This window comes from Neophocaena asiaeorientalis, unplaced genomic scaffold (assembly GCF_003031525.2).
Source record: "Neophocaena asiaeorientalis asiaeorientalis breed wild unplaced genomic scaffold, Neophocaena_asiaeorientalis_V1.1 scaffold756, whole genome shotgun sequence".
NCBI lineage: Eukaryota > Metazoa > Chordata > Mammalia > Artiodactyla > Phocoenidae > Neophocaena > Neophocaena asiaeorientalis.
In genome coordinates this window covers 554404-578475 of record NW_020172477.1, presented here as the reverse complement: position 1 = coordinate 578475, position 24072 = coordinate 554404, and the positions used below count along the sequence as shown (strand labels likewise).

At 38.0% G+C, this 24072-nt stretch overlaps 1 protein-coding gene across 1 annotated transcript in view; it reads left to right on the top strand.

The window, feature by feature from the left end:
• ANTXR1 (ANTXR cell adhesion molecule 1) overlaps positions 1-24072 on the top strand; it is a 238563-nt gene that overhangs the window by 33877 nt on the left and 180614 nt on the right. The gene's annotated exons all lie outside the window — the stretch shown is intronic.

The following is a 24072-nucleotide window of genomic DNA, read 5'->3' as shown; positions in this document are numbered from 1 at the left end:
TTTCTGTGTCTCATTTGATCTTCATAATATTCCTAAAAGACAGTAAAAGATGCATTATTTTACCTATGTAGTAACTGAGGAGACTTACAGAATTTTTAAAATCTTGTTCAAAAACAAGACATGAATTAGCAGAGACTCTCATTTCAACAAGAGCAAAAGGTTTGGGGTATATCAAAAGTACATTTGCATTCAGTTCTCGGGATCAGATCCACACAGGGGAAACCGTGGGAAGGTTGAAGAAACAGAATGGAAAAGAATTACGCTGTGTTGAGATGTAGTAGAGGGGTTACAGTTAGACTAATGATACCTCTGCCATTTGTGTCTTTTATCTGCTAAGCACTTTACATAGCATTTATTTATTCCCATATAACCATTATTACTTCAATTTCTAATGTGGTCTTTGCGGTCATTTGATTTATTGTTTCATATGTAAAGTGTCATTTTTCACTAACTGCCGTCAAGATTTTTTTCTCTATCTTTAGTTCTCAGCAGTTTGATTATGATGTGTCTGGCATACTTTCGTTTGTTTTTTTTTTTTTCTGTTTGTTTTTTGAGTTTATCCTCTTTTGGCTTTGCTGAGCTTCTTGAATCTAGAAATTTATGTCTTTCACCAAATTGTGTGGATCTGTGGCCATTACTTTTCAAATAATTTTTTCTGCACTGATCATTTTCCCCTCTCCTTCTGAGACCCCAGTGACACACATGTTAGACCTTTTGATGTTATTCCACATGTCCCTGAAGTTCTGTTCAATTTTTCTTTTGCAGTTTTCTTTCTGTTCTTTATACCAGATCGTTTCTATTGTTCTGTTTTCATGTTAACTGACTCTTTTCCTCTGTCATCTCCATTCTGCTGTTTAGCTCATCTACTGAATTTCTTATTATAGATATTGTGTTTTTCAGTCCTAAAATATCTACTTGGTTCTTTTTAAAATTTCTGTTTCTCTGCCGAGAACGTCTATCCTTCCATTTAATTCAAGTGTGTTACCTTTACCTCATAGATTATAGTTATTATAACTCCTATTATATAATAACTTCAGTTATTATAACTGATAATTCCAGTAGCTCAGGATTGGCATCTTAATTGTCTGCTCTCCTGAGAATGGGTCACATTTTCTAGGTGATTTGTATGTCAAGCAAATTTAGATCATATTCTACAAGTTTTTAATATCGTGTTGTTGAGACTCTGAGTCGTATTCAAATCCTATAGAGAATGTTGATCTGTTTGTTTGTTTGCTTTAGTAGGCAATCACCCTGGCTAGGTTCAGATCACAGGTTCTATCTTGTCTTCTGTGGTTTTGATTTTGGTTCAGTTTTCAAAGTCTTTGCTAAGCTGCTTTGGGTGTCTCCTGCACGTATGCAGTTCAGAGATGAGCCTGGGAGTCCTACACCTTCATACGCAGAAGTAGAGGGATCCCCTTCACCAGCTCTCTCCTCTCCAGGGTTCCCCACACACGGATTTTCTCAGAGGCCCCTGCCCTCCAAGTCTTCTAGCAAGAAAAATGGGGTTTCTCTTGGAGTTTTGGTCACCACGTTGCTGCATGCAGTTCTGTACTGAGGCCACCCCAGGAGTCATAAGAGACAAATAAAAACGGGATTTCCTCCACATTCTTTGAACCACAGGGGCCGCTTTTCCCAAGGGCCAGAAATATGGTGGCTTTCTTAGCTTTTAGGCGACATCCCAGGCTACTGCCATGTGACTGAGGCCCACCCTCAGATTAAAGCCACGAGGGAAATGAAGAAAAAAAATTTGGAATTCATCCTTGTATGGGTTATTTCTCCAGGTTTTAATTCTCCAATCCACCTGCATTTTTTGCTTTTCAGAGTTTTATTGTGTTTGCTTTTTTCATTTTGTCCAGACTTTTTATTATAATCCACAGAAGAGGTAGCCTATAGCAAGCCTGCTGTTACTTCAGTTCTACAGATAAGGACACTGAGATTCAGAGAGCTTAGATAACTTGCTAAGATCAAAGAATGAAAATGGCAGAACTGCTATTCTGATTATGGATTCTGTTCAGTCCAACTCATGGGCTTTGCATCATATTATGTTGCTCTTTCAAGATTTCTTAGCTTCATCCATTTGCAAAATGATTGAAAAATTGTAACAAGTTTTTTAGGTTTCCTCATTAGCATAATAAAGGATTAATGTTCATTTAAGTACTAATAGAATAAATTATTTTAGTGTTAACTACTGCACGTGATTCCCTAAAAACCCCTTGGATAATCTTTTGCCTGATCTTAATCGAAATACTTCAAATGTTTCATCATTTGGAAATGAGATCATGTCAAGGAAGTCCAACTCTTCGTTTAAAAGAAAACAGGAATAGATATTCAGTTTAATCAAATGCATTTTTGGTATATATTGAAGTCATATTTTTCCTTTGACCTACTAATACAGAGAAATGCATTACAGAAGATATTTTTAAATTGGGCCATACGTGTATCTGGTTACACTTGGTTGTGATATATTATCATTTTGATATAGAACTGAATTCTGTTTCCTGTATTTTATTCAGAAATTTAACATCAGTGTTCATAATTGTGATCGGGCTGCTATTGTCCTTTTCATGACTACCTTTACTTACAGTATTTTTTATAATTTTTTTCTTACATTTAGTTTATTACTTCTAGAATTAATCCGATGTAAGGTATGAAGTGAAGATCCGTCTTTTCTCTCCAAGTGTTTAGGCAGTTTTTCCAACACCATTTACTGGATAATCCTTTACTACCAATTTGCAAAGTTAAACTTTTTCATAGACTTGTGTCCATGGCTGGGTTTTCTATTCTGATGCACTGCATTTCTGTCTGTTCTTATGCTACTACCACATTATTTTAATTAGTTTTAACATCTGGAAGACAAGCCCTTCCTCACTTCTAATCCTGTGTGAAAATCTCCTAGTCTTTAGTGGGTCTTTTTCCCTATCACATGCATTTTAAATAATTTTTTTAATGTTCCAAAATATTCCTGGGGTTTTCACTTGAACTGTATAAAAAGTACAGAGTAACCTTAACAAAATGGCATTACATTGTTACTATATTGATTTTCTTATTTAAGGATATATCACTTCTCTTTTATATCCCCCAATGAGGTTTTGATATTTCCTTCAGCTCAGTCTCATACAGTGTTCACTAAGTTTATTCCTAGACATTTTAAAGTTTTGCTTCCATTGTGAATAAATTTTTTTTCTGTTGTATTTTCTAAACTGTTGTTCACTATAAAGCAATTAACCTATAATTTGGGATCCGTGGGGTTTTATTGAACTCCATAGAATTATTTTTAAAAATTTGCAAACCAGGGAGATTGTAATTTGCAATAGAACCAGGCCTATGCCCCCCAAACAGTTAAGAAATACTGGCTTGGGGGAAATTATTGCTTTGTAGATTTATTTCTTATCCCATCATTTTAATGAAACATTATATTAATTCTAATATTTTTCCAGTTAATTTTGGAGTGGTTTTCTAGTAAGATGGTTATATTATTTATAATTAATGATAACTTCTGTCCTCTTTTCTAATATTTATATCTTTTATAACTTCTCAGTTATCTTGGGTTGCTTGTTTTTTTGATATTGAATTGTATGAGCTGTTGGTATATTTTGCTTATTAACCCCTTGTCAGTAGCATCGTTTGCAAATATTTTCTCCCATTCCTTAGGTTTTCTTTTCAGTTTGTTGATGGTTTCCTTCGGTGTGCAAAAGCTTTTAAGTTTGATTAGGTCCCATTTGTTTATTTTTGGTTTTATTTAATCTACCTTGGGAGATTGATCATAGAAAACATTGGTACGATTTATGTCTGAGAATGTTTTGCCTATGTTCTCTTCTAGAAGTTTAATGGTGTTATGTTAATTAGGTCTTTAAACCATTTTGAGTTTATTTTTGTATATGGTGTGTCTTCTTGGGTATCTTATTAAGTTGGCTAAAATTTTCAAACTTTAATGGAACTTGTGTTTCACAATTCTGTACCTTATTGGATATTGACTTCATAGAGTTTTTTATCTACTATATTAAGGAATGATTCTTCAACTGCAAGTTTATTAAAACATTTTTATCTGAAATGTTAGTTTCATTAAATGCCCTTTTGTCATAAAAAGATAATTATATCTTTCTTTTATTTCCTTTGCCCTGTCTATGTGAAAATTTCAAATCAAAAAATTTCCTGATGTGAAACTAACCTTAAATTCCTGAAATAAATTTTATTCATCATGGTTTGCTCTTTTATTATATTTCTGGATTTGATTTAATATAAACCTAAATATATCACTTATTAATATTTAATATTAAGAATATTCAAGAGTTTCATTTTATACTGTCTTTGTCAGGCTTGCAATAAGGATTGCACAAGTTTAGAAAAATGAATTGGCAATCTTTTCATGTGCTATGGAATATCTAAAGTAATACAGAAAGTGTAAGCTTGTTCAAGGTTTAATGTATATCAGAGGAAAGCCAACTAAGCCTAAACCATTATTAAAGAAGTTATTTGACAGTTATCTCAAAATCTTGTATGACTGTTGTTAGTATCATATTTACCACCTTGAGAAGTGGTAGAAATTACCAGTGTGTTGATATTTTAATTCTATAACATACCTTTTTAATTTTCAAAATCTCTTCTGTATCTGTGATTATATCCCTTTTCCAACATTCATGTAAAGTATTTTTGTCTCTTATTGCCCCATTCAAATTACTCAATGGGTTCTCTCTTAGATTTATTCATCAGTTTTCTATCATATAATTGTTTTGTTTTATGATATATTACTTTATTCTTTTACTATTATTAATTCCTTCCTTTGGCTTATCTTTTATTTCATCTCTTTTTGTGAATTGAAATTCATTATATTTTATTATTTCTCGTTTAATAATAAAAGCTATTATGAATATAAATTATACTCTAAATCTCTTCCTTATTGAATCTCATATGCTCCAACATGTACTGTTCTCATTATTGTTAATTTCTAAATAGTTTATATTTATAATTTTAGATTTGGTATTAAATTATTTACAAAATATTTCACAATTTCCACACGATTTTTGGTTTTTCATATTTTTCTCAATTTCTAGAGTCATTGCATTTTTCCAGAAAATATGTTTTATATAATTTCTACTTTTTAAATTTATTAATTTTTGTTGGTGGCCTAACATAGGAATCAATTTTACTTATCATTCATGGATGTTAGAAAATATGTATACATTGATGAATAAAAAGTTTTATATAAGAATATATTGATTAAATTTATTATTTTATATTTTTGTTTACTTGATCTGTGAAGACAGAGAGATATTTTCAAACTTTCCATCATGACTGTTTGAATTTTCAGTACATTGCCTTATCATTTACACTGTATTATATAGCTCACATGTGTTTTTATTATGGAATAAATTTCTAATCAATGTAAAGTAAACTTTATCATCTTTACTGCTTTTTAAGTCCTTTGTCCAAAAATATTATAAACTTAAAATTTTTTTGTATTTTCTTACTATATCTTTGCCCACCCATTTAGCTTTTACCCTTGCTTGGTATTTTAATATTCCACTGTTGATTTGAAAAGTATAATTTGAAAGAGTATAATTTAATTCTTATTCTAGTAACAGCTCCCAATGGATGCTTGTCTTTATAATGGCAAGAATGAAATAATATTTATTTTTCTCCTTGCTCAATTTATTAAGAAATATTTGCATTACGTTTCATAAGTGTATACACATACACACACGTATACATATTTCCTTTCCAGTATTTGAAGTTTTTTTTTAAATTTATGTTTTAAATTTCTCAGTTAGCTGAGTCTTTTTTCAGGTAAATTTTTCTGAGGGTTATGTGAATATTAAGCTTTTCTAAGTCCAACTTATTTGAGAACTGTTGTTATTCACCTTCAGGCAAATATTTTAATTGAACTTTAATGATAAAGTTCTTATATACTGACTATCTTTTCCCCTGAATTTACTAGAAACAGTGATACAATGTCAACTTGCATGCATTCTGTTCTATATCGCATATAGAAAAAGGAGAGATTCCAATTTACTACATTTCTCCTTTGTTTTCCCCTCTTGAATGCTTGTAAAAAAATTTTTTCTTTATCTTTGGAATTTAGAAGAAAAGTCAAGAGAGTATATTTTGGCCCAAGGCCATCCATTAATTTTGTATAATACTTTGTATAGGACTTGAGCCATTCCATCTGACAAGTTAATAAACTTCTTTGGCTTAGGATTTTTTTTTCTATTATTTTTTTTATTATTACTTTTCTTCTGTCTGTTCATTGGGTTCTTGAATCTACCCCAAATCTCCTTTATACTCTATTATAAGTACAATTTTTTAATGTCTACCATTTTTCTTTGAGTTCTTGGAGAATGTTTCATTCTGGTTCAGTCATTCACCAATTTCAGTTGTTTTGTTTCTGTTTTTGCAGCATTCGCCTTACTGTTCACTGTTTCCATTGCATCGTCTTTTTTAATTGTGGTAAAATATACATACCATAAAGCTTAACACTTTAACCATTATTAAGCATACAGTGTGGTGACAGTAAGTTGTGCAACCATAACCACTATCCATCTCCAGGACTTTTTCATCATCCCAAACTAAAACTCTCCCCTGTCCCTGGCAACCTCTATTCTACCATCTATCTCTATTATTTTGCCTGTTCTAGGTACTTCATATAAGTGGAATCGTATAATTTTTGTCCTTTTGTCTGGCTTATTTCACTTAACAAGTCTTCAAGGACCATCCATGTTGTAGCGTGTATCAGAATTTCATTCATTTTTAAGGCCAGAATAATATTCCATTGTATGTATATACCACATTTTGCTTATCGATTTATCTGTCAATGGATGGTTGAGTTGTTTCCATCTTTTGGCTGTTGTGAATAATGCTGCTGTGAACATTAGTGTGTAAATACCTGTTCAAGTCCCTGGTTTCAATTCTTTGGGGCATACACTAGAAGTGGAACTGATGGATTATATAGTGATTCTGTGTTTACTTTTTTGAGGAACCATCATACAGTTTTCCACAGTGGCTGCACCATTTTACAGTCCTACCAACAATGCATAGGGATTCCAATTTCTCCACATCCTTATTGATACTTATGATTTTCTGTTTTTTTTAAAATTGAGGTAACATTGGTTTGTAACATTATATAAGTTTCATGTGTACAACATATATTTCTACTTCCGTGTACACTACAGCATGCTCACCACTAAAAATTTAGTTTCTATTCATCACCATAGTTGACCCTCTACCCATTTCACACTGCCCCCCAACACCTTCCCCTCTGATAACTACTCTGTTCTCTGTATCTACGTGTTTGTTTTGGTTTTCTGTTTGGCTTATTTTGGTTTTCTGTTTGGCTTTCGGATTCCACATATGAGTGAAATCGTACAGTATTTGTCTTTCCCCATCTGGCTTATGTCACTTAACGTAATACCCTCAAGGTCCATCCATGTTGTTGCAAATGGCAGGATTTCATCTTTTTATGGCGGGGTAGTATTCCATTGTGTGTGTGTGTGTGTGTGTGTGTGTGTGTGTGTCCATTCACCCATTGACAGGCACTTAGGTTGTTTCCATTTATTGGCTATTATAAATAATGCTATGATGAATATAGGGGTGCATAGGTCTTTTCTAATTAGTGTTTTCATATTCTTCAGATCAATACCCAGAAGTCGAATAGCTGGATCATATGGTAGTTCTTTTCTTAATTTTTTGAGGAAACTTCATACTGTTGTCCATTAGTGGCTGCGCCAATTTACATTCCCATCAACAGTGTATGAGGGTTCCCTTTTCTCTGCCTCCTTTCCAACACTTTTTATCTCTTGCCTTTTTGATAATAGCCATTCTAACAGGCATGAGATAATATTTCATTACAGTTTTCATTTGCAGTTCCCTGATAATTAGTGATGTTGAATATCTCTTCATGTGCCTGTTAGCTATCTGTATGTTTTCTTTGGAAAAATGTCTATTCAGGTCCTCTGCCCATTTTGAAATTGGGTTGTTTGTTTTTTCTGGTTGTTGAGTTGTATGAGTTCTTTATATATTTTGGATAATAACCCCTTATCAGATACGAAGCTTTTTAGTTTGATGTCATCCCATTTGTTCATTTTTGTTTTTGTTTCCTTTGCCTGAGGATACATGCTCAGAAAGATATTGCTAAGACCAATGGCAAAGAGCATACTGCCTGTGTTTTCTTCTAGAAGTTTTATGGTTTCAGGTCTTACATTCAAGTTTTTAATCCATTTAATCTGTTGGGTTTTTTTTTCCTTTATAACAGCCATCCCGATGGGTATGATATAGTATCTCACTGTAGTTTTAATTTGTATTTCCCTAATGGTTAGTGATGTTGAGCATCTTTTCATGTGCTTATTGGCACATTCGTATATCTTCTTTGGAGAAATGTCTATTCAAGACCTCTGTCCATTTTTCAGTTGGGTTTTTTTAAATTGTTATTATGTTCTAAGAGTTCTTTACATATTCTGGATATTAATCCTTTATTAAATATATGATTTACAAATATTTTCTCCCATTCTGTGGGTTACCTTTTCACTCTGTTGATAGTGTCTTTTAATGCACAAAATTGTTTAATTTTGATGAATCCAATTTATCTATTTTTTTTCTTCTGTTACCTTGCACTTTTGGCTTTATATTTCAAGAAATCATTGCCAAATCCAATGTCATAAAACTTTTCCCCTTTGTTTTTTCTAAGAGTTTTATCATTTTAGCTCTTACATTTAGGTCCTTGATCCATCTTGAATTAATTTTTGTTTATGGTTTGAAATAAAGGTCTAATTTCATTATATTGAAAATGGATATCCAATTTTCCCAGCACCATTTGTTGAAAACACTGTCTTTGCCCCCATTAAATGGTTGGCACCCTTGTTGAAAATCACTTGACCATATATGCGAAGCTTTATTTCTGGGCCCTCTATTCTATTCCTTCGGTCTATACATCTGTCCTTATGCTACTACTGTGGCTTTGTAGCAAGTTTTGAAATCAGAAAGTGTGAATCTCCCAACTTTTGTTCTTTTTCAAGATTGTTTTGGCTATTTAGATTCCCTTGAGATTCCATATGAATTTTAGAATAAGTTTTTCTGTTTCTGTCGTTGGAATTTTGACAGGGATTGCATTGAATCTGTAGATCATTTGGGGCAGTACTGTCATCTTAACACTATTAAGTCTTCTGATCCATGAACATAGCCTGTCTTTCCATTTATTTATGCTTTCATTAATTTCTTTCATCAGTGTTTTATAGTTTTTAGTGCCATTGCATTTTTTAACTGACAAATAATATCTTTCAACCCAATGAATATTTTTCTGATCCTGAATTTTTCCTTGTGTTTGTGGGAGGCACACCCTGTTATTGTGTTAGAGATGATATATCTTTATCATGAATATGAATCAGAATTGTTTTATGTGTTCTCCTGTTTCTTATATGAGTTTGCTTCAAAGGGGAAATCTTCTCAACTTTCTTAAATTGGTCCTTTCTTTCCATCTTATGAGAATTTTCCTTAAGAGAGTGACTCAAAAGAGGAACAACTAGGTTTTCCAGGACTGGGATTTGGGATGAGTTCTATCAGAGATCATGTAAATTTTTGTTGAAAATGTGAAGATCACAGGAAAAGAAGATGGGAAAATTTATATGTAGTGTAATTTTTTCTTGAAAAATGTAGAGACCTAGTAGGGTATCCAAGGTAAGGAGGAAGCTTATGCCAAAGGAAAATGGTGAGTTGTAGATGTTAGATCACTGTGTTAAGAACCTATCCTACCACCACCCACAGGCTTTTCTCAGGTCATAGAATTCCAGGTTTGTAGGTCCTTCCCTCATCCTGATCTCAGCAGCTCTACATCTTGCAGGAATTCTTCCAAGTGTCTGGCATTATGTATGGCACCCTTACCAATTTTCCGGCAATGAAAAACATTTGCCCCTGTCATGCTTGTTTAGCTGTTTCTACAGCATTTTCGAAAGAAAAGGGGAGGTTAAAAAGTGTAGACCCAGATCACTACTTTTAACTGGAAGTTTCCCTTTTCTTCTAAACTTTGCAAGATGAAAAAAAAAAAAGCATGACGAAACAACTATGGGTCAAAGAATTAATATGTCTTATCCAACCCACTGGCCTCACTTCACTGCTAAGAAAATCATTCTCAGAGAGATTGAATTATTTGCCTAAATTCATATAAGTAGTCAATGACAGTAGAATTTTTTTTAACTCACAAAATTAAAATTCCTAAATCCAGTGATTTTTTTTCTGCTACATTACATAGCTTACCCAATTCACTGTATTAGTATGCATGCTGCTGTCTTTTGTTTCTTATCTGTGGAATAATTAAATGGTAGCAACCACTGTATATATATGCATAAATACATATGCATTTGTGTGTATATGTATATGTAATATATACTCCTTTATTAATGGTTTATTATGTACCAATAACCTAGAATACTTTTTTCAACTATCAGAAGAGAAAATGATAATACCTACCTTGTAAGGTTGTTATGGGAATTATATTATTTATTATGCTTTATGTAGATGGGGATGGTGAGTCATAGAAGGCTCAAAGCCTCCTTGCCATGAAAGTGAAGGAACCTGGATTTGAGCCTGGGAACCATAACCCCAATGTCCACACTCCTAATCTCTGTGCTATAGGGTTTCCCACAATTTTACTACTATATACACTCTTAAATTAAAAACAAACCTAAGCATACACAACTCACCACCCCAAACCCTCTAACTTCTTCCAGAAAGCAATTCCCTGAAAGCACGTGCCCTCTGCACGTTTTATCTTTGTGACCTTTTTAATGACGTCAGCTTGGAAATACTCCTCGCAAAAAAGGTACAGAGGTAGGATCAGTATTTGGCAGATGGGGTTAAGAGGTTAAGCATCTTGCTTACTGGTTTTAAGGAGCTGAAGTAAAAGCCAAGAACGCTTGGCTCAAACGGCTGAGTGGAAACCAAGAGACCACACTTCTCTATCCCTCTCAGTCAGCCTTTGGTTTGGTTTGAAGAGTGTGGTTTTGCCATCAGTATCACAGGGGAAAATGACATATTTTGAACACATCACTTGATTCCTGGAGAAGAATGAATACAGGCTGTCATTACCAAGAGACATAGTTCTAAAAGCTTTTTCTAAGTTTAAAAATAACAAGAGAGAAAAAGAGTCTTCAGATACTTTGTGCTTGAAAGCCTCTGGATTCATTCCATTTTAAAGTACTATTCATTCAGGTACAAGAAGATTAGATGGCAAAATTAGGAGACATGGAGGGGAGCATTTATTTATTCTCTTGTCCTGTTGATGGAGAGAGAATATCGTGGGGTCTGAGTCCATGGGAAAGGTCCTTACCTCTCCGTGCCTCTGTTTCTTCATCTGTAAAATAAATAATGATCAGCCCTACCTTGTAGAACTGTTGGAAGGATTAGCAATGCCAGGCACATAGTAAATGGTGTTGTTACACTTTAGGTTGTTAGGGTCTTAACAAAGAGCTGAGGAATCACCCTCACTCCTCCTGGACACACCCCACTCAAATCATCACAGCATAGCCAAGAATAATTCAGAGTGAGTCCCCAGCTCTCCGTGACTCACACCCTTCTCTGAAGTTTTTAACCGTTGGCCAGTCTATCCCTATATAGAGGAGCATGGGTAGAAAAGACTGCTTTAGCATGAAGTCAGGTAAAAAGTTATTTTTTCCTTTGCCTAATGGTTCTAGCAAGACTTCCTCCAGACAGGAGCACACAGGCAATGTCTCTAGAGGAAGTTTGTCTGAGGGCTTCTCATATTGCATTTCAATGATGGTAAAAAGAACCCACCTTGAAGCAATTCAGCGGGTCTGGGAACAGACTGAGATGTGCGAGAGTAGAGTGGTCCAGTGTTTCTCACACTCTCCCTCTGGAGGACCCCTGTTAGTAGAAGCAAGTACCCTGGGGCATAGCATCCTTTCATCTTAAAAATGACGATCTTGGGGCTTCCCTGGTGGCACAGTGGTTGAGAGTCCGCCTGCCGATGCAGGGGACATGGGCTCGAACCCTGGTCCGGGAAGATCCCACATGCCACGGAGCGGCTGGGCCCGTGAGCCATGGCCGCAGAGCCTGCGCGTCCAGAGCCTGTGTTCCGCAGCGGGAGAGGCCGCAACAGTGAGAGGCCCGCGTACCGCAAAAAAAAAAAAAAAAAGACGATCTTATTTACAAAGCAGAAATAGAGACACAGACGTAGAGAACAAAGGTAAGGATACCAAGGGGGGAAAAGGGGGATGGGATGAATTGGGAGATTGGGATTGACATATATACACTATTGATACTATGTATAAAATAGATAACTAATAAGAACCTACTGTATAGCACAGGGAACTCTGCTCAATGCTCTGTAGTGACCTAAATGGGAAGGAAATCCAAAAAAGAGGGGATATGTGTATACGTATAGCTGATTCACTTTGCTGTACAGTAGAAACTAACACTGTAAAGCAATTATACTCTAATAAAATTTTTTTAAATTACTGAGTAATACAAAAAATATGCATGTGCATTTGTATTCTATTCTATAAGACACCAATGCTTGATTTTTTATGAAAATCATGTGGAGTCCTTTCTCAAATTTTGGAGTACAATTTATGCCCCAGGGGAAAAAAAAATTATATATATACATATACACACACACATCTTCTGTGTCTTTGTGTCCAGTACATTGTCCTATACCAAGTTTGAATGCCACAGATGTAGTAGAGACAACACAGACTTTGTACCAGGACCAGCCTGGGTTCTAATCTGGGCTCCACCAGCACGCACAAGTTCTTTACTTCTATGAATCTGTTTTTTCAAATGTATAATGAAGATGACAATCATCATATAGTGTTGTTGAGAAACTTCATGAATTAATATGTGGAAAGAGCCTAGCAGAAACCCTGGCACAGCACAGATACTCAGGAAATGTTACTTCCCTTCCTCACCTACTATGCGTCATGTGGCACATACATATATAAAGGATAAAATCTGACAGAGCAGCGTCCAGAAACATTCTTGTCTGGATGAAGCCAGCAAGGCAAACTTCAGAAATAGTGGAGTCAAACGGTGGTAGAGTTATCCTATTCAAAGCTAGATAGCCACGGGCTTCCCTGGTGGCGCAGTGGTTGAGAGTCCGCCTGCCGATGCAGGGGACACGGGTTCGTGCCCCAGTCCGGGAAGGTCCCACAGGCCACGGAGCGGCTGGGCCCGTGAGCCATGGCCGCTGAGCCTGCGCGTCCAGAGCCTGTGCTCTGCGACGGGAGAGGCCGCAACAGTGAGAGGCCCGCGTACCACAAAAGAAAAAGAAAAAGCTAGATAGCCACAACCAGCAAATTTTCTGTGGCCTAACCAAAAAGAAATCACTATTGGTCAACATCAGGCCTGTCCATCATCTCCTAGCCTCTTGGCCTCCAGTGTGGGGACTTGAGCCTTAGATTTAGTGCTGCCTTTTATAGGCTCGGAATGGCTCCTCATGGACTGCAGTTCAGCCTTTGCTACTCACTCTCAACAATTTTTTAAATTATTAAATATTCTAAGTATAACAAAAGCATACCCAAAAAAGGATAGTAAACACTCATTATCCACCACCAAGCTTATAAAATAAAATGTTACAGGTATTGGCCCCCCCTTTCTCTTTCCTTACCAGAGGTATTACTATCCTGAATGTGGGATTTATCATTTTAATGACTGTGGTATATTTTTACATATCCATGAATAATATATTGTTTCCTATTCAACTTTATAATAAATTATCATATTGTATGTATTTTTCTTGAACTTGCTTTTTACATGTAACATCAGGTTTTTGAAACTTTTTCTATATAGATACATGTAGCTACACTTGGTTCATTGTAACTAATGTATACTTTCTGTTGCATTGAATTTTATTGTGAGAATGTACCACCATGTACTAATCTATTCTCTTATTAACGGACAGTTAGTTTCTAACTTTCTGCTGTTATAAACAAAGTTGCAATGAACATTCTTGTACCTGTCTCCCAGACAGGTGGGAAGCAAGATTTCTCTTCTATAACGATATATAACTAGGGATTGAATTGCTAGGTCTTTGGTATGTGAATATGTAACTTAACCAGGCATGATTTAATTGTTCTCCAAAGGGGCTGCACCAATTTACAATCCAATTAGCGATTTATAAGAGTTTTCATTTACCCAAATCCTACCAACATCTTGTATGATCCCCCCAACTTTTCTCAAATAGATGCGCACACATTTGACTTGTGGGTTGGATTATCTGGTGTGGACCTAGTATACTCCTACCTACCCCCACCTCCAGCCCAATATTGCTCCAAAGTGTGATAAGGAAGTCCTGTCTTTGTAGAGAAGTGTAACCTTCTCCAGCCTGACCGAAATAGCAGACTCTTGTCTATCATCTACACTAGGGCTGCCTGCTTCAGCTTCCATCTGAGAGGGTGACCCTGGACTCATTCTCTGTTGCACGGGACTGGTAGGGTGCCACTCTATCCTATGCCCTTCCAAACACTCCTTGTGGTCAGCAGTACTAAGCTCAAGTATATCAACCTGACCATTTTAGATGCCACCAGCACCAGGTGAGACCTAGTCCCTAGTGAACGAAGAGGAACATGGACCTAAAGGTTCTCATGGGATAAAGGTACATATTTGCGCAACCCTGACTATGGAGCCAACTTTCTTTCCACCATTCCCATCTCCTGCAAAGTGTGACTCAACTAGGGGAAAGTGTTAGTGATGGGAAAGGTCTTACAGGGATTTGTTTCAAAAGCCAAGTGTTGCCATAGGAAACTGCATGGTGAAAACCATTGCACAGATGAGAAACCAACCAAAATAGAGTTGTGTACAGAGGAGTTTGTTTGGACAAATTCATCACATTGCCCTGTGATTGATCCATTGTTCCTGTCCTTTATGCCAGTTTAGGACAGCTTGGGAATTTGGAAATTCCTTGATGGGCTCCTCTTAGCGAACTTTGGTTACTGGTCTGCACTTGACCCTGTGTCACATTGTGGACTACTGCTGTCTGCCAAATGTGGCCTCTCCAGTTCCCAGCAAATTCCCAGGTTCTGTTTCTGTTTCAACCATTGGTCCCCACATAAAATCAGGTGCCGGACTCTGAGCTGGAAGGAAGCTGGTAGATCTTATAGTTCCACACCTTCACTTTACATTTGAAAAATCAAAGGTTGACATGTGTCGGAAGTGGCAGAACTATGATTCAATCCCAAGTCTATCTTCCTCCAAAATCCACGCTCTTGTGAATGGCACTGAAGCCATGGGAAGAGTGAGATTGCCTTGTAAGACAGTGTAGGTATAAGAATAAGGGGATCTGGATTCTGGGGCCCTCCAATCTTTAGAGTTCTAAAAGAGAAGGAAAAGCCTACACAGAAATATGAGAAAGAACACCTGATGAGGGAGATGGAGAGAGGATGCTGTGATGGGAGTCAAGAGAAGAAAGCATTTTAAATTGAGAGGGAGGTTAACTGTGTCTGATGCTGTAAGAGGCTGAGTAAGAGGAAGCCAGAGAAGTGACCATTGGATTGGGAATGTGGAGATCACTGGGGAACCTTCACAAAGCCCATTTCAGCAGAACTGTTGAGACAAAAGTCATTGCAAAATAGGTTAAAAGGTGAGGGCTTTCAATCTTCAATTGAGGGGTAATGACGTTTTTAGCCCTTTTGCTTGCAAAAAGCACCCAAAATCAGGAGAAGGTAAAACACCACCACAGATTGGAGGAAATTAAGAAATATTTAACCATAAGAACACCACAGATGAGGACAGAAAGAATACAGGGAGTGGCAAGTGATATAAGCAGTCAGATGTAATCCTGAAGAAGAGATACTGAAGAGGAACTAGCCTTGTAGCCTTGCAGAATCTTGGAAAGGAAGGGTTACGGGGTGAAGATTGGACTATGTTTAAAGGACCTTTTCAACCTTCAGAACTACTCGCCTCCACTACAATTTGAAAATGACCCCTTTTCCAGCTCCACCAAAAAAGAGAAGTATGTTCTCTGGCAAAATTAAACAAGAATGGTTTCCTGGATGGACACCAGGCATGGGAGATTATGGAGACGTGCATAACAAATGTTGCTACTTCCAACCCTCCCCTTTGTCAATTCCAGACCTAGCACAAAGGAAAGAGTTTGAAAACTACTTCCCTGTAGAAATAAGTATTTCAGAGGGGGAAAAATGCTCATCCATTGATATTTGAGGGTCCTTAATGAAAAGATCCTGTTGACAAAAACTGATCATCCACCAACTGGCATACCCGTCCATGCACACAGAGCTTCCAACAAGTCTTAGCCTCGCTCATCCGCTATGAACAGATGTGTAGTCAAAGATCACTTCACATTTGAAATCTTTACCAGGAAAAATTAGGAAGTGAGTACTCTTTCAAGAAGTTGTGTTTTGAAGAGAAATGCATTGAATTGGTCAATAGCTAGAGGGAGATGTGGGGTCACAGAAGATTTATTTTGTTAAGATGAAAGATATTAAAGTATATTTAGATGCTGGTAATCATCTCCAGTATTTCTTCCTGACTTGAAACAAATGTGTAGTCACAAATGTTTAGAAAAAAGCCTTTTCAGTATGTCTGTTTCTAGTTAGGATGTAGAGGCATATGAAAAACCTTCATTTCCATGGTCAACCAGAAAAGTCCAGACAAAATAGAATTCACATGTTCTTCTGGGGCTAGCAGACACACAGGAAGCACTGATGAACTGAATTAGAGAGAAACAAGCCCTATAGAGCTGATCAGAGATCTACAGAAACTTCCATACTTGGAGGTGGATGCCTGATCTGGCTAGGGAAATTGGAAATGTAGGCCAGCCATGGACAGAGACTTTTCAGGCATGAGGAAAAGTCAGCTGAGCCTTAGACAACAATGTGTGCCAGAGGGATGGATTATCTGAAAGAGCCCCAATGAAAAAAGAAATTTCTTAGCCTAATAATTCTTCCCTCTCACCCACACCTCTGCATTTTCCCAAGAAAGTAGCAGTGGAGGACTTGTTGAAAAGCAGAGAAAAATCACTTAATCCCATGAATACTTGTGGTACTTGGATTCTGGAGTCCTAAGGTTAAGCGAAATTATCTGAAGCTGTGCCTAACTCCCTCACACCTCAAATACAGGAAAGATCACAAAGGCGGGGCAGGGCAGAAGGCTGGGACTTCGGGCAATAACACTCTAGGGAATACACTGTAATTAAAGCTGTGTTGCAACCCAAAATCAACCTAACTCAAGGGAGAATCTAAATATTCAGCTTCCCACCCCAGCTTACAAAGATAAAAGGCTTACACTCTGCAATGAGTCAACAAAACAAATCAATATTATACCTAAGTTTCCACTGCTTTTTAAAATGTATACAATGTGTGAAATATGTTAAAAGATTGTGAGACATGGGAAGAAGTGGGAAAATGTAATCCATAATCAAGAGAAAAACACAAATGACTCAATTATTGGAATTAGTAGACAGGGATGTTTAAACAACTATTATAAACATATAAAGAATTTACAAGAGAAGGTGAATATAATGGAGGAAAACATGGGATATCTGGAAAAAAAAAAAGAAAACCGAGTGAAAACTGTGGACTGAAAAATTTTTCTGCAGAAAATGGATTAATGAACTTAAAAACACATTAATAGAAATTATTTAAACTGAAAGGGAAAAGATGGGGGGGTTATGAACCAGATCCTATTATTTGTGGGGTAATATCAAGTGATCTAATATATGTGTAATTAGAATGCCACACACGGATTCGTTCCACACACGGATTCAAGAAGCTGAAAGAACCTCAAACAGGACAAATACAAAAATAATAATAATAATAATAACCTAAGCACATCACAGCTGAATTCTTGAAAACCAGAATAAGGTAGGAATCTTAAAAGCAGTCCAAGGGGGAGGGAAAAGACATATTACAGAGGAACAACAGTGAAAATCACTTACTTTTCACTGAAAAAAAAAACACATGCAATCCTGAAGACAGGATCAATCTCTTTAAAGAGATAAAAGGGAAGAAAAGTTGATTTTGAACTCTGTATCCAGTGAAAACATCCTTAAAATTGAAGGTGAAATTAAGACATTTCTAGAAAGAAAAAAGAGCTAAGAGAATCATCACCAGCAAATCTGCACTACAAAATAAATAAATAAAGGCTAAAAAAATTCTTTAAGCAGAGAAAAAAATGATACCAGGTGTAAACGAAAGCTACATAAAAAGGGAGGGTACCAGAAATGGTAACTATTTTCTTAATGTCATAAAAAGATGATTATTTAAGACAGAAACAATTAACACTGTATTTTGGAGTGAATTACGTATACATAAGTAGAATATGTGACAACAATAGCACAAAGGTTGAGAGGGAATTACATGGAAGTATAATAGTAAAGGGTTTTTCCATTATATGAGAAGCGGCAGAATATTAACTTTTGGTAGCCTGTCATAAAATAAGGATAACTCTCCATACAGCAACTGCTAAAATGAAATGAAAGGGAGGATATTACTATAGATCCTACAGATATTAAAAGAGAATAAAGGAATATTAAGAACAAAGTAATAGAAATAAAGTCGACAATTATAATGGAAATTAATCAATACCTGCGCATGTTACTGTATATAACTTATACCTCACTTTAAAAAAATATAGCAAAGAATCTTTGGTTCAACATTCATCCTGTTGTCATTAATCATATTGGCCTATTCTTTGGTAAAGATCACAAAGAGGACATGATTTCTATACATTATAAACAAATGATCAGAGTTGGTTGTGGGACTTAAGACTCCAAAGTAACAGCAAAAATGTCTTTAATTAAGCTTTGCTATTCTGTTCTGTTTACTTCATGTTTTTTGTAGTCAACCCTGGAGCCCTGAGACATCTGGAAATATTGTGAGTGTAGCATAAGTGGTTAACAGTGATGTGTGTTTACTGTATAGTTGAGGCTCCGAAGCCAAAATCTCCAGGACATTTGAGAAAAGTCAGTTCCACAGAAGCTGTTTTACTAGGAGGCAAGTGGACAGTGCAGAGCTGATGTTGGGTTTTGGGCGGGGGGGTGGAGGTTGTTTTTATAGATATTGCGCAACCCCGAGGAGGATTTTGCAGTAGGACCATCACTGAGATACTTGGGCTAAAAAGTTGTTAAAGTGCTTGTTGACGTGCTTATGTGCATTTATCCTTTAATGTTTTCATCAGCAAATATTAAGATGTCACAATACAACTGGAATCCCAGAAAGTAATCTTCAAGAAGTTTACAAAAATTCCGAGGGCAAGAGAAAGCCCTACAGACACTGTAACTGATTCTCCCTGCTCCCTACCCCTACCAACCAGCGTAGTGCTGGTTGCATGGTGTGTGCTCACTAAATAGTTGTGGAAATGAATGAATTTATGGATGGATGCATCCAAACTGGAGTCATTCATTCAACAACAAATCACTCTAGGTCCGTCATTAAGTGTTACAGGGCTTGCAAAAGGAACACAAGACATAGGGCCTGAAAGCCCTTAACTTCTAAGTAGGAACACTGGCAGAAACACGACACCACCAAGGAAAAGAGGCGACTCTTTAATAGCAGCCTGTCTTCATAGGACTCCCAGACTCTCTCATTTCCCAGGAAGATAATATTTCATTTGGTAGTAACCAAGTCCTCAGAGAGGAGAGCTTCTTATCGCCCCCTTTAAAAGATCTTTCTCCCAATTTTCTTTCATTTCTAAGAGAGCATTAAAAAAAATACTCTTTATTAATAGTCCTATTGTCCCAGAATTAAAATGGACCCACAATTTCCATGAAACCATCTGTTTTGTTTGCTTAGATGTTGTAGGAACGTAGAGAAGGGGCATGGAGTAGGGAGGTGGGGCCGTAAGTCATCTGACCTTTTACCAAGGAGGGTGGTATAAGGGGAGTGTGACCACTGCTTGGGACTAGTGAGCTCATCATATCTTGCCAGACACAAAGTATCAAGGATAAGGACAGTTTCCAAAACAGCCTTTGCTTGTTCTGGTACCAAAAAATAGAAAGCTCAAGAAAATACTTGTAAAGGAAGGGAAATAGGCTTAGAGAAAACACCCCAGTTCCCAGACTTTTTTTGGCAGGGAAAAAATACAGAGAAGCCAGGGAACCTTTTCCACAGCCCCATTGTGCCTTTTTTTAGTCCTCTTTTTTTTTTTAAAGTTTTAGTCTTAACACAATATTCCAATTTTAGTGTTACCAAAATGTCCTAAACCTCACTAGTCAATGACCTAGTCAAAGATAAGGGACTTCCTTGGTGGTCCAGTGGTTAAGAATCCGCCTTCCAATGCAGGGGATGCGGGTTCAATCCCTGGTCGAGGAACTAAGATCCCACATTCCGCAGGGCAACTGAGCCCGTGCACTCTAGAGTCCACAGGCCACAATGAAGATCCCGCGTGCCGCAACTAAGACCCAAGGCAGGCAAATAAATAAAATAAATAGATTTTTTAAATGAACAAAGGTAAGACCACATTTACTTTTTTTGTTCACATTTACTTTTGATGCCCAACCTCCACCCCCCTAGTTGTCAGAAATTAGCCCCCAACCCCATAATGCCCCTCAGCTATACCGAAGGGTTTCAGGATGACACCTCTGTGTGCTCAGGAATAAACCTCAGTTTTCCTGTCCCAGCCTCACCCTCATGCCACCTTGTTTGCTGTTATCCTCATGAAACCGCCAACCTGCGGGGCAGAGTTGCCCTCTGCCAGGTGACTGCTAATGCCACCCTCCCCCTCCCTTTGGTGGCCTCAGTTGGGGACTCCGCCATCATCTTTAACCCTCCTTCTAATGCATAGATGTACGCTCTTTCTCATTACCAAATGATAGAGTTGAAATTAAACTATGGCTTTTAATGGAATTTATTAAAATTGCGGGGGAGGGGGTATGTAAAGAGGTACAACACAGAGAATGGTCTATAACCACATGGACCCAGACCTTCCCTACAGTCAATTACTACCAGGTCAGCTCCTGCCTGGCCACCGTCCACATGGCCAATGAAGCTTACTTCCTCCTCCCACCTCTTCAGCAAATATTTGTTGAATGTCTATAATGTTCCAGGTACTATAGCAGACACAGAAGATATAGTGGAGACCAAAACAGACATGGCCCAGCCCTGATGGAAAGTCTAGAACTGAAACAAATGAACAAACTAAAGTGAACAGATAATCACATAATCAAATATTATTAGTTATAAAATGTCCTAAGTGCTATAAAGCAACAATTGTGGGGTGCCATATGAAGTCTAATTGAGGGAGCTAATTTGAATTGGGGAAGTCAAATGAGGCCACTTTGAGCAATTGATATTTAGGTTGGGATTGAAGTCTGGGTAAGAATTAGCCCAGCGAAGAGCTGGGCAAAGAGCCTCCCCAGCCCCCAGGTAGCAGTGACTGCAGGTGTGAAGGATCTGCTGGAGAAAGGAGCTTAGGAAGACCAGTGCGACTCAGGTGAAGGCAGTGGGAGCAGAGCAGTGCAAGATAAGGCTGTCAAGGAGGCAGCGGATCCATCCCATGAAGGCACTTGAAGGTCATGGTGAGGACCTGAGGGGTTGTTTTGTTTGTTTTTTTTTTGTTTGTTTGTTTGTTTGTTTTGCGGTTCGCCGGCCTCCCACTGTTGTGGCCTCTCCCGTTGCGGAGCGCAGGCTCCTGACGCGCAGGCTCAGCGGCCATGGCGCACGGGCCCAGCCTCTCCGCGGCATGTGGGATCTTCCCAGACCGGGGCACGAACCCGTGTCCCCTGCATCGGCAGGCGGACTCTCAACCACTGCGCCACCAGGGAAACCCAGGACCTGAGGTTTTATCCCAAGTGTAATCAATGGCTGTGAAGGGTTTTGAGCAGGGGAGTGAATGACATGTTTTGATCCATATTTTAAGAACACTGGCAGCCATGTGGAGATTGAATGCAGGAGGGGTGAGAAGGCAGTCAGAAGACAGCCAGTGACTTCCCCAATGGTCTAAGTAAGAAACGATGGTCGCCCAGACCATGAGGTTGGCAGAAGAGGTGAAGAAGTGTCAGTTTCAAGGTATGTTTAGAGCGCGACCGATGGAATCTAATGTTATATTACGTACGGGAGCAAGAGAGAGGAGAGTCAAGGTAGAGGGGGTCAAAGAAGGCTTCTGGTTTCTGATTAGGGCAGCTGGGCACGTGGTCTGATATCTGGGCGCTGATAAGACGAGCAGACAATAATCAGTACATTTCCCAAAGTCTGAGTTTCTTGGCCTTAAATATTGCACCTAAGAAGCAGCAGCAGCCTGGGCCAGGGACAGGCTCAGGCTAAACCCTTTGCAGTTTGTCTTTTAAAACCTCCAACCTGGCAATCAAGTCTCACCCACGACCACCCCATTACATCAGTTTTAACAAAAGGTTAATTCTGCATCGGGCTTCCTCTTTAAGCAATTACCAGAATAAGCCAGTAATAAATTTTATACATTCATTCATTCATTTATTCAAGAGAGAAACAGTTTAATATAATGACTGAGAGTAGGGCATCTGGGTTGAAATCCCACCTCTGCCACTTAGTAGTGGAGGGGCTTTGGGCAACTTTCTTAGCCTCTCTCTCTGTGACTCAACTGAGTTACAGTGTCCTTATCTGTGAAATAGAGATTAGTATCTACCTCAAAGAGCTATCATAAGGCATAAGTAAATTAATTACATGTATTTTTCAAACAGAGCTTGACACGGTATAAGTACTCAGGTAGTGTTAAAAATTGCCACTGCTGTTCATTAATTCAAGTTTTACTGAAAACTGCCCACTGTCTTATGCTGCTTGACAAAGTAGAAAGCCGGGCAGATTTTTTTTGAATCAGGTAGATTTGACCTCAAGCCTCTGCCCTCCTACTTAACTAATCTCTCTGAAGCCAAGTTTTCTTATCTATGATATGAGGGCAGTAATACCTACCTTGAGTGGTTACTGTGCGGATGAAATCAGAAATCTTTGTGCAGGGTCTTGTATATAATGGATGCTCAGTGAACATGAGGTTCTTTCCCTGCTCAAAAGAAGTTTCCCCACTTAATTTATTTTTTTAAATTTTGTAATAGATCTTTATTGGAGTATAATTGCTTCACAATACTGCATTAGTTTCTGTTGTACAACAAAGTGAACCAGCCATATGCGTACATATATCCCCATATCCCCTCCTTCTTGAACCTCCCTTCCACCCTCCCTATCCCACCTCTGTAAGTCATCGCAAAGCACTGAGCTGATCTCCCTGTGCTATGCGGCTGCTTCCCACTAGCTAACCGTTTTACATTCGGTAGTGTATATATGTCGATGCTACTCTCACTTCGCCCCAGCTTCCCCCTCCCCCCGCCCCCGCTGTGTCTGGTCTTTGTTGTGGCATGCAGGACCTTCACTGAGGCATGAGGAATTCTCTCTAGTTGTGGCGTACAGGTTTTCTCTCTCTAGTTGTGGCACGTGGGCTCCAGAGCGTGTGGGCTCCGTAGTTTGCGGCACGTGGGCTCTCTAGTTGAGGTGCATGAGCTCAGTAGTTGTGGCACGAGAGATTATTTGCCTTGAGGCATGTGGGATCTTAGTTCCCTGACCAGGGATCGAACCTGCGTCCCCTGCATTGGAAGGCGGATTCTTTTACCACTGGACCACCAGGGAAGTCCCTAGGGTGTTGCACCTTTTATTGACTTTCTATTGCCATGCAATTTCACAACTCTGTAGGCCTAGAAGATAACATGTAGAAAATTGATAGTAGTCCCCACTTAATTTAAATTGTGCATCTCCACCCTTGGCCCCTAAAGAAACCCCAGAGTGAGGAGGGTAATTTCAAACACCTAATGGGCTTATTCATGAATGAAGTTCATATTCTTTTTCAGAAACTACACTTTCTTGCCCTTTTCAGCACAGTATGAAGCTATTTAATTGACGGGAACAGGAACGTAGACGTTTTACATCTCTGAGGGAATGGTCCACAAAGATTCTAATTGGTCCCCGAACCTTCACGTTTCCCACTGCTATCGGACCCTTTCCCAATACCATAACCCACTTCCTCTTCCTGCCCCACTACCACCTTGAGCAATCAAAGTAAGAAAACATGGGCACCAGCCCACAGAAAACACTCTTGGTCGTCCTAGAAAGCATAGATTGCCTGGGTCTTTATTTTCAAAGCTGACTACGTGGTTTT